Source organism: Apis florea, unplaced genomic scaffold, assembly GCF_048593485.1.
Source record: "Apis florea isolate Af1SG1 unplaced genomic scaffold, ASM4859348v1 contig_3391_pilon, whole genome shotgun sequence".
NCBI lineage: Eukaryota > Metazoa > Arthropoda > Insecta > Hymenoptera > Apidae > Apis > Apis florea.
The window spans coordinates 2509130-2524656 of record NW_028256754.1 but is presented as its reverse complement, the minus strand read 5'-3'; the positions used below and the strand labels follow the sequence as shown (position 1 = coordinate 2524656).

Here is a 15527-nt window from a genome sequence, read left to right as displayed (position 1 = left end):
TCGCTGTACTTGTAATTGTTGTTTCGATTTATACGCCAATTCTCCAAATCGAGATAAGAAAAACCGTCTCGAAATTCGAGCGCTATCAAATTCCCACCATCACCCCTCCAGCACTCTTAGCCCCCAGCGACAATCTCAACCCCCCCCCCCCCATCGTTCGAGGGAATTTCGCAAAACCCGGGTTGCAAATTCTCAGCGGCGCATCGACCTCGATCGATCGCGTCAATCTATCAAGACATTAGCCGGCGATTATTTTGTCCGATTACGTAGTCGGTCATTTATTCGCTGTCCACCGCTAATGGAAAACTATTCCGCCCCGCTTATTAACGATCGGAATGTCGTTAACAATAAGAAAAATTATCGTCCGCATATCACGCGTGTACACTCGCGTTCAAAAGTCGTCTCTCGATAAAAAAAAAAAAAAAGGAAACAATTCAACCGAGTTCGATTATGATATAAATCCTTATACGTTTAAATTGAACGCATTGCGTTAATTGTCTTATATATTCTGATACGGAATATAATATAAAATGAGGAAGAAATAGATTTTTGGAGAGGTTTAAAATAGGTTTTGGAAATGGATATCTATCCAACAAATTTACGTATATATATAAAAGTTATCCCACAAGTTTTGAGCGAGATGTACATTACTGTGCATTTACGAGCTCCTACACAGAGGAATTGATATCGGTGCGAAATCATTACTGGCGCGCACCGCATTGGCTGCAATTTGCGTAACGATAACAATCAACTTTAAGTGGAACAATAGGCTGCCGTGACGGTAATTAGTGCCGCGTACTGTCTGGCGTGATGACAATTGCGCCAGCACCGATGGTAAATAGTAACATTAATAATAATGGCCGCTCGCAGCATCGCCGAGGATAATGGACCGTTATAATTCCCTTCCCGTTAAATATTTAAATTGAACGGCCGGTTGGATCGTCGAGCGATTTTCAAAACGATCCAACAACACGTTGCGTAATCGAAATGTCGACGAACCATCGACACTTTCGATTCGGTTCGAGGGATGAAAGAAAAGATCGGGAAACTTTAACTTTGGATTTTTTAAATTTTTTATTCGTCTTTTTCAATATGGAGATTGGTAATTTCCAGGATACTTAGAAAAAGTTATGATCAGTTATTCTAGAAGAAGGAGCCCGATTTGTTTAATTTTATTTGAATTCGATTAAAATGAATAAAGTTATTTTAATCGTGTTATAAATATTTTTGCAAACCATGTTAGATCAATTTAGAGATACAAACGAAAAAAAGAAAGCGCATTTTAAAATCTGAACACCGATTCTGCTGGCATCGAATTTAAATACGTCTTGTTTCAGTTTCAGGTCATGCAAGCGAAAACGGCCCACTTTAATACCAAATTTAAAGTTTCTACTTTCCGTTAAATCGACGACGCTACTTACTTAAAGGTACTGTTCAAATTTGTATATTACTTTTATCAAACTATGTAAACAAGATATAGTTACTAATTTATCTCAAATCCAATACGATCGTTGCTCAAAATTAAAACTATTCTATAAATTATTCATCGAAAATGAGCTAGACGAACTAGACGAGTAATAAATAAGAAATGTCGATTTCGAGTCGAGCGAAAGGAAAAAAGGAAAGGAAGAAAGGAAAGAATATCCTGGGAAATTTTTCTCGCGTTTCACGCGACTTAAACCGACCACATCCAACATTGAATATAGGGACAGAGACGAAACGTTCTCAAGGCGGACCGACGACGCACGGCCGACCTTTATTGGAATATTTATGGCGGCTCGGTGTACGAGACGAATTTTTATCGATCCGTCCTGTTGGCGCACCGTCGATGCCCAGCCTCCCTCGATCTCTCCGCCGACGGAAATCGCGATATTTATTCATAAGCCCCGGTTAGAAGGCGCGCGCGGATCGCGCGCATAATAAAACCCCGCGTATTGCTCGGCCGGCTGTCGCTGCTTCCTATCCATCGCGATCACGTCCGAATTCTTGCTCTCGTTTTTCCTCTCGCGTCTTCTAACATCGTGAAATTGTATCGAGTGTTTGCTGGTTTCGAAGAATTCTAATTCAACAATTTTGGAATTTATCTACGTGTTAGGTGACGATTATATTGATTGATTTTCAATGAGAAGGGGATATGAAAATATTCCCTCAATTAATTTGAAATAATTTTATTATACATTCGAATCGAATAAAAATTCCATACGTGAAATATTTGAATATTATTCTCACGGAACTCTGTCCGACCAAATAAGACTGTAATAACAACCGTGAGACGCTCGATCGTAATTCGAAGAAACGTTGTGTGATAAAATGAATATTTGAACGTGAAAATCGATTGAGCGATGCGAATATTGCGTATAAATGAGGGATATTTTCCGTAGGATATGTAATTTTAATAGTTCACCGCGACGTGCCTCGAATTTTTATTATGTCTTGAAAAATTCGTCTCCGATAAACGAAGTAAAGAACCGAGTGTTCCATTTTTAATTATTCATATCGGTATTCAATAACGGCATCAAACTATGTTTAATCACGAGTAATTTTAGTATTCTCTCTCTGTCGATTTATCATCTCTACTCGAGAAATAATCACGAATTATCGCATCAAGGAATGAATAAAAAAAATATATAAACGATTTGGACGGTCGAATAATTCCTTCTTAATTCGATCCCACAAAATAGATTTTCGCCACCAATATGTTTTCCGCTGGTTCCCTCTCCTTTCCCTCGACCGGAGGAGGCTCGAAACCCGCAGCAGGACCGCCTACAAACTTATTACCGACTCTCTCTCTCTCTCTGCTCCGTTAGGCGCTAGGTGTTATTAAAAATTAGGGAGTGTATTCTAGACACCGGTTGCAAGTCACCGGTGCTGAGTGACTGAGACGTGGCCCCCGTAATTTTTTAATTACGGGGGACGGCTGGGCCACCGGTTTGTTGGTTTTGCCCAAGGGAGGATGAGTGTGCGTTCCACAGGGTGGAACGTGGCCACCGTCACCATCTCCATGGCGCCGCCAAATTAAAGGGTATTTTTCGTTTCGATCCATTATATACGAAAGGAAAATTGTTAAACTTTTCTTTGCATCCAAGCAGAAAAATTTTTTGATAGATCCAAAACTTGAACGAAGGTTTTCTTTTATAGATGTTAAATTATTATTATTAATAATTGTCGTATTGTACTTTTTGAACTGAAGGTGTTCGAATATTTTTACTAAATAGAAAATTGATTTGACTTTCTTCTTGATATTCGATTCGTAATTTGATCTTTCTGCCAGCAAAGACGTTCTATCAAAATGTCCCTCGAAATTTATCCGTACAAACGACGATGAAAAGGCAGGAGCGCGTTATCCACTCGCGTAAACAAGTCTTTATCCGGTGACAAACGACACCGTTTCTCCACTTTCGGCGGAAAATACGCGAAAAATAATGTTCGGCAATGACACCTCTCGTCGTGCTGCACAGGATTAAGCAACCGTTTAACATTAAACCGTGTCCTGTCAGATTAAATATCCATCCGCTTCTCGTACTCGATCATCAATCAACGCACAGATTCTGCAGAAACGTAACTCGTTTCCTGTGTTACAATGATTCGATATTTGACAAATCGATGTTAGAATCAAGATGATAGAATTGAACATTTTTTAACATTTATCTGATTTAAGGAAACGTAAAGTAAATAAATTGTGCACAAAATTATAAAGAAATATTCTTTCGAGTGCACAGTACAAAAATTCTGTTCATCGTTAATGAATTCGAAAGAATACGTGAACTCGAATAAAAATCATATAAATATTCCCTTGGAACGAAATCAATATTTTTATTTATCGTTCGATCGAATTTCCACCGTGAAGCATAATGCAAAATCCGGGACGTGTCCTCGAACCGTATCGAAACAATACCCAAAATTCGAAGGGAGAAGATTCGTAAATTCGCGGGGGAAAGATACAAAGGAGCGGACAGAAAAGTGGTGCAGAAAGGAACCTCCCACACGCGTGGCGTCCTCCTCGCGGCCGAGAAGAAAGGGAAGAAACTCGCAGGTAGACCTTCTGCCAATCCCTTCGTCTTATCCACGATACTTTAATATCGGATATGGCAATAAATTACGTATCGACGTAAAAGCGGCTTCTCCTCCCCTCCCCCTGCCCGCATGCCACGAAAACCTCCTCTTCCTCCTGTTCCCTCTCGCGCTATACACTTCCAACGTTCCTCTTCTTCTTCTTCTTCTTCCTCTCTGTCCCATTCTTTCGTTCTGTTTTTCCATTTCTCTCTCTCTCTCTCTCTCTTTTATTCTTTCGTTCCTCTGGTTCACCGTGGTACATGCGAACAGGCGGGGTAATATAATCACACTTAATGACACTCGATATGTAACATGTAACATCGGCATTGCACGAGATACCAGGACGATAAGAGACGTGTTTTTCGGGGCAGACGGCGCTCGTAAGTCCCGGAGTTACATAGGGGCCGGGGCCCGACTGAACGTATTTATGCATTGCACGGTGGCTAATCTGGGCTTGAACCGTCGTTTAATTTAAAGTTCGCCCCGGCATTCGTAATATTTAGTGGCCTCCGTTGTCGAGGATATCGTTCGACAACCGCACAGACACCAGAGAGAGAGAGAGAGAGAGAGAGAGAGAGAGAGAGAGTGGAATTGCGAACAGAGAGACGATCGGGTGAGATTGGTTGATCGAAAATTTAATATTTATTATAATTAATTTAATATTTTAAATATAAATTTAATATTTTTTTAATATATATATATATGTTATTTACACTTATTTTCTCCCTTGGCTTTCAATTACCAAAATCCATCGATCATTTTCAATAACGTATTAATTCTCGCGCGCAACAATACACGCCCCATTAATCTGCTCAACGTCTCCTCTCGCATGGAAACTAATTTTCGCGCCAATATCGCGATCCGCCCACGCACCAACGCCCTCTAAATCAGCGAGGAGAACGGCGAGAATTGTGCGCAAAGTACAAATAGACACGGCTCTTTATATTAGCATTTAGTAATTACCTTATCGGGGCGATCGGCCTGTAGTACACCGTATCGGGCTTGTATCTGTTACGTCCTTCTCGCCTTCGTGGCACGCGAGCGATTATCGATGCCCCGCCACGTTCATCACGAACGTTTCTGGCTCGGGGAATCTACATGCCTCTTCACTCGTCTCCTTTCATTCCAGCGAAATTTCTCCATTATTATTAGATGGAACCATCCCCCTCTCCTTTATCGATCGATCTCTCCCCTCCACCACCGAACGAACTCTCCCCCTCCACTTTCTCTTTATTTTCTCTCGTTTTTCGTCTGGATTCTTCACGTCTATGGTTATGCGTCTGGTTACAGACACGCGTTATACTTGGATATAAAACGTAACGTGGCGCTAGTAGCGCTGCGGTCGAAAATCATATCTACTCTATCCTCTGTTGCTCTTTTCAAATAAATATTTAAAACGAGATTCACGTTGGAATTGGGATAATTTTTTAGGATTTACAGATCGAGTTTTATAAATTTAATATTGTTTTATTGAGATAATCCGAATGATACCTTCCTTTTTAAAATCGACAAATCTTTAAATCTTCATGAGCCCCTACGTTCAAAAGTAAAAGTGGCATGATCTCCACCTTAACATACTTTTTACAAATTATCCTTATTACTTTTACGAGTCGCCATCGACGCTCTTTTTAATCACTTAACCGTTTTCTGTTAATCGGATTGCAAGCACCTTCGTCGTTATTTTCTCTCTCTCTCTCTCTCTCTCTTAACCTTTTCCTTCCATTCCTGTTTTTTTTTTCTTTTTTCAACTTCCTCTCTTTCAATGAGAATCACGAGAGGTTTTTAAATTAGAGGCAAATCCGAATGCCGTTAACGAGAGGCGAGAGAGTGTTTCTTCCTTTTTCCGTCACACCTTCCTTCTATTCTCCACGTACTCGAGTAATTCCATTTTACTGCATCGGTTACCTGACACCTAGAGACCGGTTCACGGACCACACGATCGAAACTTCACGCCTGCCACCTCTACCTGGCCATCGTAATCGGCTCACAGGAATTTACTGTGATCTCGAAGCTAGGACAATCTTGGCCAGGTTTGTAAAGATAGCCGATAAAGAACCGATATAATATTATTTCTTTATATCCCTTTCCTTTCCCTCAATTCTCTGTTAATAAACAGAGTTGTATCGGGGAATTTTAACTGGATTAATTTAAGGGAATTTGATCCTTGAATTTTCATTCGTTCGTCTCTTATCAATTCTCTAAAAAAAAAAAAATCAATTGGAAACAAATCTAATTCCATCCGCTAAAAATCCTCGTCAAAGAGGAAGAGTGAGACGAACGTGGAAAACAAAGAATACTTCGTAATAAAGTCTTCGAAACGTATTAAAGTCTGATATAATATATTTATCCGTTCACCAAGATTGTCATTACTATCCTATTTCGAATCTCTTGCAGAGAAAACGAGTCGAAGCGTCTCTATCGTGACGCGGGGACCAGTGACGTCATCGCGCTTTCGTTTTATCGCGACGAGCGGGGACTTGAGGAAGGTCAGGGCTATTCTCCCGACCCCGAAACCATTCCATCGTGTTGCACATATATGTGCCGTGACCACGCATGGCAAGACTCGCTTTCGACCGTGTTGGTGATAACACACGTACACCACACGTGCACACGTGAGTAATCGCATCGCGTGTGTGGAGACGTGTACACACGGGTCGGTGTATGCGCACCTAAGCACATAAGTATAGCCATAACCGGCAACTTCGTGAATGGAGGAGCGACGGACGATCAATGCCCCCTTACGTTTATCTACAGCTTTTATGTGCGTTTCACTGGCAGCCGTGCGGTTTCACCTCCGCGTTTCTGGACACGTATCCAACGGCCATTGATGCGAGCACCAACGCTCTTTCTCGCGCCCAATTTTGAATCGTCGAAATATAGAAATTCAAAGTGTCTCGAATTTTCGAAAGTGAAAATTTGCTTTTTAGCTGTATTTAAGAAATTTAATCGAAACGTAATATCCCGCTTTTCCTCGTATTCCATTTCGAAAGAAATTTTCGAATAAAGAATTAGAATTCGAAAAAAAAAAAAAAAGAAGAATATGTATTTGCATAATACGTGTATACCAGAATTGCCATAGTTACAGGTTAAGGAACCAACATTTCTGTAAACTATTCTTGTCCCATATTGTCGCTGACAGTGTTCTATTAATTATTTAAAGTAAGCATGAATATACGGTGAAATAAGCATGAAAAATACCATATGAGCAATCACAAATAATTCACTGTTTTACTTTCTCCCCCTTTTTTTTTTTTTCGTTTCATCGAACAAATTATAGGTCTAATCCATCCATCGTCTAACCTGTCCCCGTGTAAAAAGAAAAAGAAAAAAATCGATAAGCAGTTGCACGAAAAATACAATTCTTTCAAAGTTTAAATATAAATTGAAATATTTTATATAATATATAAACGTATCGATTTATTTCTTGCAAAAAACGTTTAGATACCCGATCTATCGTGTTTGAAATAACAAATTCTCCTTGGCTTATTCTGCATGTACAGAATACGTAAGCAGACATATCTTATTTGTCCATTTTCTTTACTTTTCTCATTCGCATTTAGCGACCGATAATTATAGAACGACTTGGTTTCATTTGATCAATATCCTCTTTCTACATTCACGCTATGTAACAAAATAACAATTAGAAAAATCTGTTGCTTCTTTTCATAAAAAATTAATTATTCCGTAACAATTAATTCGAATTCAAAAAAAAAAATTCTATTCTCGGAGCAACGAGTTCAGTTTCGAAAATTTCACATGCATCACTTAATTCAAATTAGATGTGCAACTGTCCAGAGGCAAAATGCGAACGGTTGTCTCCTCTTCTGAGAAACAATTCTCATCCCCTGGTTCTCAAGTCTTCAACCCCTTTCACGGGGGGAGGTGTCCCTCCCCGTTTGTGTCTCCGCCACATTTTTCTTCCCTTCTCTTTTGTCCCGTCTCACACGTACACACGCTCACGCGCGCATAAGGTGGTGGCCACCTCGCGAGCTGGCCGGAGAAATGCAAATAGCGAATTGTTCGCGGACCGCTCGCTTTCAATGTCCGCGCTCGAGGTGTTATTCTTGTCCGTGAATTACCCTCGAACGCCTCGCACGGATACTCCTCGAATTTGCATACCGACCGTGAAACTGGAAATCATTTCGCGCCGGTTCTTGCATTCTCGATCTCTCTGGTGCCTGTCATTAGGAGGCCACGGAGGAGATCAACCAAGGATCGCTAGATTTTCGAAACACGATCTGTATCTCGATCTGTGAGAGAAATCTTCTGCATTTCCATATATATATGCCTTCGAGCATATACGGTGAGATCGGGAGATTGCTTCTTATCGAGCAAGTTGAGTTTTAATTGAGAAAAAGAAGGTTTTAGAATTTTTCTTTTTTTCTTTTTGTTGTGTTGCTGCGAAAAATATTTTTTTAAATTTCCGGAATACTTATTTGTCGAAGAGTCTCTGTTTCATTTATTTCGTTTTCCTTTATTTTACACTTTTTTAAATAATTTGAAATAATAGAATCAACTGTTCTGGGGGGAGGAAAAAAGGAAAGGAAAAATCAATCGATAATTCGACAAACTTTTACTTTTTAAGCGTCACGATATCTTCGAAGAAAAATGTGAACGAAGAGAAAAGAATTAAGAATTAATGTATTTAAATATCATCCCTTGAAAAAATCCTCTAATCAACCTCTGCTTACAGTTAAAATAACGAGTATGAAAAAAAAGAAAGTGACAACTCGACCGATTGCCCGATCGGTAACGATTTGTTGATTTAATTGATCCCTTCCTTGCCGGATGGAAGGCAAACTTTCATCCGGCCACGAAGCTCGCTCGTTGTTCGGCAAACAATTTTACGAGGGATATATACGTTTCGACGTAGTAATAGACACGTCTCCGCCTCGTTTTATTCCCGCCGCTTTACCCGGGGAAGGGCAAAACTCTGATCAGGTGTAGCACGATTTAATGCCGCGACGTGCATCGGGCGTAAGATAATAATGGTTCAAAGGAAACGTGTACGTATAGTTACAGCGGGCCGCGGTAATCCTGTTTACAGATCGAACGCATAAACTATAATAGTGCACGGGGATCCACGTAAGGAGATATTAAACCGTGGTAGTTCATGGGTGATCGTAAAATTGGCCGGCCAGCGTCGAAATTTGCATGTTGGGGCAAAGTTTCTTCTTCTTTTTTTTTTTTTTTTTTTTTTTTTGCTTTTTTTTCTTCGACAATGAATCGAGGAAAATTCTGAAACTGGAAAGAAAGGCGTTGTGAGGGAAAGTATCGTAAAATTAATGTTTAAGTTTTATTTTGATCGACGAGGAAAAAAAGAATCTTTGGCTTTTTGAAAGTTTCAAAAATTTTGCGAATTTTAATGTTTAAAATTAAATTGTTTAATCATAGGTAATTGGTGATTAATTAGAAATATTTATAAATATGATTGTTCGTTCTGTTGGCACGAAAAATTCTTTTTTTAGATGAAATAGCTTTATTTCAAACAAATAAAACGATTCGAGTGTTATTATATTCTAATTGGTATCATATATATACGTTGACAATTAATCATTATAATTGAACTATATATCAAACCCTTAAACAGATTATTCCTTAAATAATTCGATTTCTCATTGATCATTGATCGGAGTGACAAGTTGAATTATTAAATAATCGAAGAGCATAGTTGTTAAATTAAAAGTTCGCATTATCATTAATTTCGTAGTAAAGTAAACGCCAATTCAAACGACTTAACCCAGTTCCAAACTAAATTATTACCCACCCCAATCTAATTTAACTCGACCGAAACAAAAGACGATCGTATATCTCGCGGATGTGCCAAAAACTTTCCAAAAACTTTCCTCAACGATCCCTTCAAAATGGCCAAACGCTCTCGAACAATCGAACCTCAACAATCCCCTGAAAGACGTGGGATTTCAAAATCCCACCGGCAATAACTCAAGAAAAAAAAGAAGAAGGAAAAGAAGAAGAAGAAAAAAAAATTCAAGGCCACGATCCAGATAGATCGTCCGCGAGATCCAGGAATGCAGGAAGAGCCCGAACACTTCTCAGTTCGATTTAGCCACGAAGCGTTTCGAGCACGTGTTCTTCCAATCGAGGGGAGGGGAGAGACCCATATTGAAATGCTCGGCCTGCCAGGCCTGGTTGGGGCAGGACAAATCCACGCTAATTGTGGGCGCGCTAACGCTGTAAACAAAGGTAATAAATAACTGTGGATACCGTTGAGGAATAGGCTGGCAGGTACGTGCAACCTTGCCCTAGGTACGTGGCCGCCGGAGAATTAGGAATTGCATGGTTGCGAATAATGGTGGCGCATTGGTTGAGTGTTTCGAGCGCGCGACACGAGGGCGCGCCGCTGGCAGGTCGTTCAATGGACGGACAATGGTCAACCGGTGGCGGGTGGCGTATTGTATCGACAGTTTCACCGGCAGTTTTTCGGGTGTTCACGGTCGTCCACGGAGGAGCAGGTGCGTTCTGTTGGGGGTCGTCGAACAGAGCCCCTCGCCCCCCTCTTCTTCCGCTTTCCGCTTTCCTGGTTGCGGTGTCATTCGACGATGCTACTCATGGTTAACAGGTTGCTGGAACCTGTCTACGCGGCGGCCTTGGTCGTCCAATCTCTTGGCAACGCAGTTCCACGCTGAGATCCTCTTGATATCATATCAAGAGGAGTGTGGGTGGGCTTGGAAGGAGCGGGGAGAAGAAGTTGGTGGATGTTGTTTATGGATTTTCTTTTCTTGAAGAATTGTTGGATCAAGGATGGAGGCTAATAACGATTTCTCGATCTTGGAGTTCGATTTTAGAGATGAATCTTGATATTGGGAAGGCGTTAGGCTAGGTTAGGCTACGGAGAGAGGATTGAAGCAAGACGTTTAGGAAATTCTTATTCTTTTTATACTGTGCTTTGATATGGCACATAAAAATAGATAAGAGCTAATTATTTCCTCGGTTCAAGGATCACTTTCATGCGATACGAATTTTTACCTCTTTCTGAAATTTATGATGTACGAGAAATACTAGCAACTGTTAAAATTATATAACAAATCGGAAATCTCGATGATCTTAAGTAAGAATTAAAAGCAACGTATGGAAAGGAAAAGTGATAAGTAAAAATGAAACTGCAAAGGGAATATCTGAAAATGTCAGCTCATTAAAAGCCCAGCTATTTTATGCAGCTCGATATCCTGCACCTTTATAATTTATCGCTTTGTCCCATGGAAAAACTCCAATTAAACCGATACTAGATACTAGCCACCGTCACATAAACGGAATTATTCGCGTCGTATTTTATCTACTCCGTTTCTACAATCGCACTAAAAATATATATCACTGTAGCTGGTCGATGACGTTTACGAGGTTGATCGTAGCAAGAATGATCTCATCAAGCTCGCCGACCGAACGATCCAATCAATCAGGGCCGTGTTTCTAGCCATTGGCACGATCGAAATGAAATCAATTTTTTTTTTTTATCTCTATTTACAGAGGAACACACAATTGCACAATATTTTTTGGTTCGAACGATTTTTAATTCGATCGAAAGGAAAAAAAGTATTTCTTTCTCCTCTTTTTTCTTCTTACGATGAAAATTCCATTCCAGAATGAAACGTAATGTAACTCCTTTTTTCCATTCCCTTTTTTTTTTTCTTTTTGCAAACATGATAGATAATAAAAGTTGCATCAAACGTGAACATTTTCTCGCCAAATGAAACCATTTCTATAATAATAGTTCGACAAATCCGTTGCAACAATCGAAGTTGCACTCCAATTAGCATAGCTTAGAAAACACGTTTAATAATGATTTCCTCCATCATCGACAGCGAAGAAAATAATAGCAGCGCGGGGAAGAAAATTCTAATAAGAATCAGAGCGAATAGACAGCTTCGTTTCCAGAATGCCATAACTCGCTTTCTCTTCTCTCGTTCGAAACAATTGAATATTTAAATCCGCCTTGGAAAAAATACGCGCACTTTTCCAATTATTTTCCCTTCAACAATTTTTACTTTTTATTCGAAATAATTTCTACGAATATTATCGATTCTATTTGTTATACAATTTACGATATCCTGATTCTAAGAAAATTGGTGATATGATAAATAATTTTGAATTTCATTTTCTCGAGAATGAAGCCATGTATATAAAAAATTTTGTTTAAAATAATATTTCAAATTGCAGAATAATTCATTTATAAGTAAATCATCGTCTCGATCTTCGTTTCTCGTCTCGTTCGAACGACTTGCAATCACAATACCGTTTCGTCGATCCAAACAAAATCTTCAATTCTCAAGCGTCGTCAAACGAAACATTTTTCTTCCCAAAAAACACCTATCCTCCTCCTCCTCCTCCCTTTCTCTTTTTTTTCCTCCGTTCGACAGGCATGGTAATCGCGGACCTTTCGAAATTTCCCATAGTTTCGTGCTTAAATAGTTTTTCGGCCGATGCGGTTAGTCATTAAGGCTTGGCGTAAACTCGAGAACGTCCCAAAAGACTCCTCCGATCTTTCGACTGGTCCTCGTCCTTGTGAGGAACCGGAGAGAGAGAGAGAGAGAGAGAGATGGACACGTCGAGCACTCTCTAATTGCGGCTAATTTCGTTAATTACCGTAGAAGGAACGCGGCCCCTACTAATTCGGGGGCCCTACACTTTGTCTAGACCTTAAACAACATTCGCGCATCCTGCCTCTCGATCGCCTCTTCCTTCCATCTCCTTCAATTATCCTCGAATTGGCCCCTCCGACTTTCTCACAGAAAGTTTTCTTCCACCAAATGTTTGCAGAGTTGCGAGAGTAGGATTTTCGTTTCGAAATTGATATCGTTATTGATCGTGTGGATCGATTTTCTCCAACAAGTGACGATGTTTCTTTTAATTAGAGAAAAGGAATTAGATCGATTATCGATCTGGTGACGTTATATATAGAGTAGAATTCCGTGATAAAAATATTCGAATATACAGCGTCGAATTTCTCCTTTTTTCAGGTCCTCTTCTCATAAGATATTTATAATCTCAATTTCATCTAATCAACTGTTTCCAAAATTTTCTCAATTCTCGAAATTCATCGAGATACTGCACTATTAAGTGTTAATATTTACAACAAAATTATTATTTTAATTACGATATTTTCGTAATTAGAGAAAATTCCAATCGATCGACGAGTACAAGTGGAATTAAACAGTTGAAAAAAAAAAAAAAAGTGTCCAAGCTAAACAAACCAAATCTCGATCGTCACGTTTCTACTATTCCTTTAACGAGAAAATTCCTCTTCGACCGTTTCCTCGTCGATCGAAGAGGAAGACAAGATCCTCAAAGTAAACAGTCTTACGAAATGTTCTCAACTTCACGGAAAGAGAGAGAGAGAGAGAGAGAGAGAGAGAGAGAAACAGTGAAACAACTGGTGGTTACCTGTCTCGCCGTGTGATGGTTTTTCGTGGATCCCGGCACCAGCAACGACACAGAAACTGGGCGAACAGGTAGATGGAAAAGAAGGAAGGAAGGTAGAAGAATGAAAGGCTTAGAGGAGGGGGATGAGTGGAGGGGAGGGGAGGAGGAGGAGGAGAAGATGGGTGTCCTCAGGACGTAAAAATACTCTTGGCTGGTCCTAGACAAAGACCTGGTGAGATCCTTCGATCGTCGTCTGCGGTGCTCACAGCCACGAGGACGTAAGAACAATATTTTACTTTGAATACCTATGGCCAGCACCTGCTGGTGCTCAACAATTCCACCACCAGGCCGAGGTACGCTACCTGATGTACACAATCAACGCGATTCCACCGAATTTTCCATTCCTTTTTTGCTCTCTCTCTCTCTCTCTCTCTCCGCCCTGCGTCGCCTGTGGAAAGATCAGGATCATCTTCATAACACGCAGATTCCGAGAATCAGGGTGGATACAATGGGAGAGGAGATTCGTGCTGCGCGATTCCTCTCTCTCTCTCTCTCTCTCTCTCTCTCTCTCTCTCTCTCTCTCTCTCTCTCTCTCTCTCTCTCGTTCGTTGCTCGATTGTTGCTCGATTGTAGTGCAGATTTCTCGAAGAAAATACGACTCGCCTGATGGCGTCTCTCAAGGAGAAGCGATAGTTAATTGACTCGATCTGCTAATCGTGCTTTCGTTAAAATTTCAAATTTATGCCTCAATAAAATCCGAAAGCGTTATCAAAATTAAGAATTTAATTTGTAGCCCAAAGTCGAAAAAGTCTATCACGATTTTCTTCCTCCTCTTTTTAGGGTGAGGAAAACGGTCGGCCAGTTTGACGAGATTTATGATTCCGGGCGATAATAAGCCAGGGATCGAGTCCGTTAAACGAAGCGGCACGTATCTGTACGAATCCTGTAAGAAGGTCGACGGCTCGCGAGAGCAAGAAGGGTGAAACGAACGGCGCCCGGCAGTCTGGTCAGTCCGGTTTCCTTCCGGTTCAAAAGTTGCCGCTGGCCGGTGTACCTCGGTCGCGTCCCTCCTCTCCTCTCCCTTCATTCTTCCCTGCTCCTCACCCCTTTCGGCCAGGATTCGAGCGAGTTCACCTGGCAACAGGCCGCCTCGTTGCGTGCGTCTCACGGCCCGAGAGGGTTGCTTTTTCCACCCCTCCTCCATGCGTCGTCGATGCACACGCAACGCGAGGAGGACGACCTAACGTAACGCGTGAGACCGCGTATAATTTTCTGGCGAGGGTGAGTGAGTGAGGTCAGGTTTTGTGCATACGTGTGTGTGTTCTTCGTGAGTTTTGTTAAATAAGCTCCATATTGAGGGGGTGGAAGAGGTGATTCTTGAAATCAGGGAATTTCGAGGGAAAACGTGACAAATTCGTGACAAATTGGCAAAGTGGATGGGGACGATTATGATGGAAATGGTCTGAAATTGAGGGCGCGAGTCGATGTATCGTTGTGGCTCGTTTGCGTTCCAAATTGCCAACAATTCGATCCAATCTCTTCTCTTCTCTTTCTCACGAAACTTGTCACAAAATATAAAAATCCGTGGAGAAACCGACGCAACATCCAACAGGAGTTCAAGGAAGATTGCCAGGAGGAGGTTTTCCACGCTCTTCATCCTCGTATCGGAATCAAAGCCGGCCCGCTCATCGTTCGACTGCTTTTACTGCCCGCACAAATTTCCATAGGATTTAACTCCCGCAACAGCTCGAGATCTGGATAGTTGTCCAGGAGTAAAACGAAAGAGCAATTCGATTTTACGGGCGGAGGATCGTTCCCAAGCGTCTCTCTTTTTTCTCTCTCCTCCTCCTCGCGAGGGCGCGTTTCCCAGCGGATCGCTACCTCGTGTCGCTGCGCTTTCTCGACTCTTTGTAATATTTCTCATAGTTCTCATAGCCTCCGCGTTGAGCGGCTGAATGACGGCGTGGAATGCGTGGAGCCGGCCGCATACCGGGGTATCGCGGAACGTTTTCACGACCCCATAAAAACCCGCCACCGCTCGCCCACCATCCCGATTTTCTCTCCTTTCTGTCAGACGATACGTTCCAGCTGATGGA

The 15527-nt window shown here is 41.1% G+C and overlaps 1 protein-coding gene across 1 annotated transcript in view; it reads left to right on the top strand.

Annotated features, from left to right (window-relative positions):
* The window catches only part of zfh2 (Zn finger homeodomain 2), a 213614-nt gene that overhangs the window by 117107 nt on the left and 80980 nt on the right, over window positions 1–15527 (top strand). The window contains 1 exon segment of the mRNA XM_086912419.1: window positions 1338–1427. The gene's annotated coding sequence lies outside the window, so the exon portion shown is untranslated.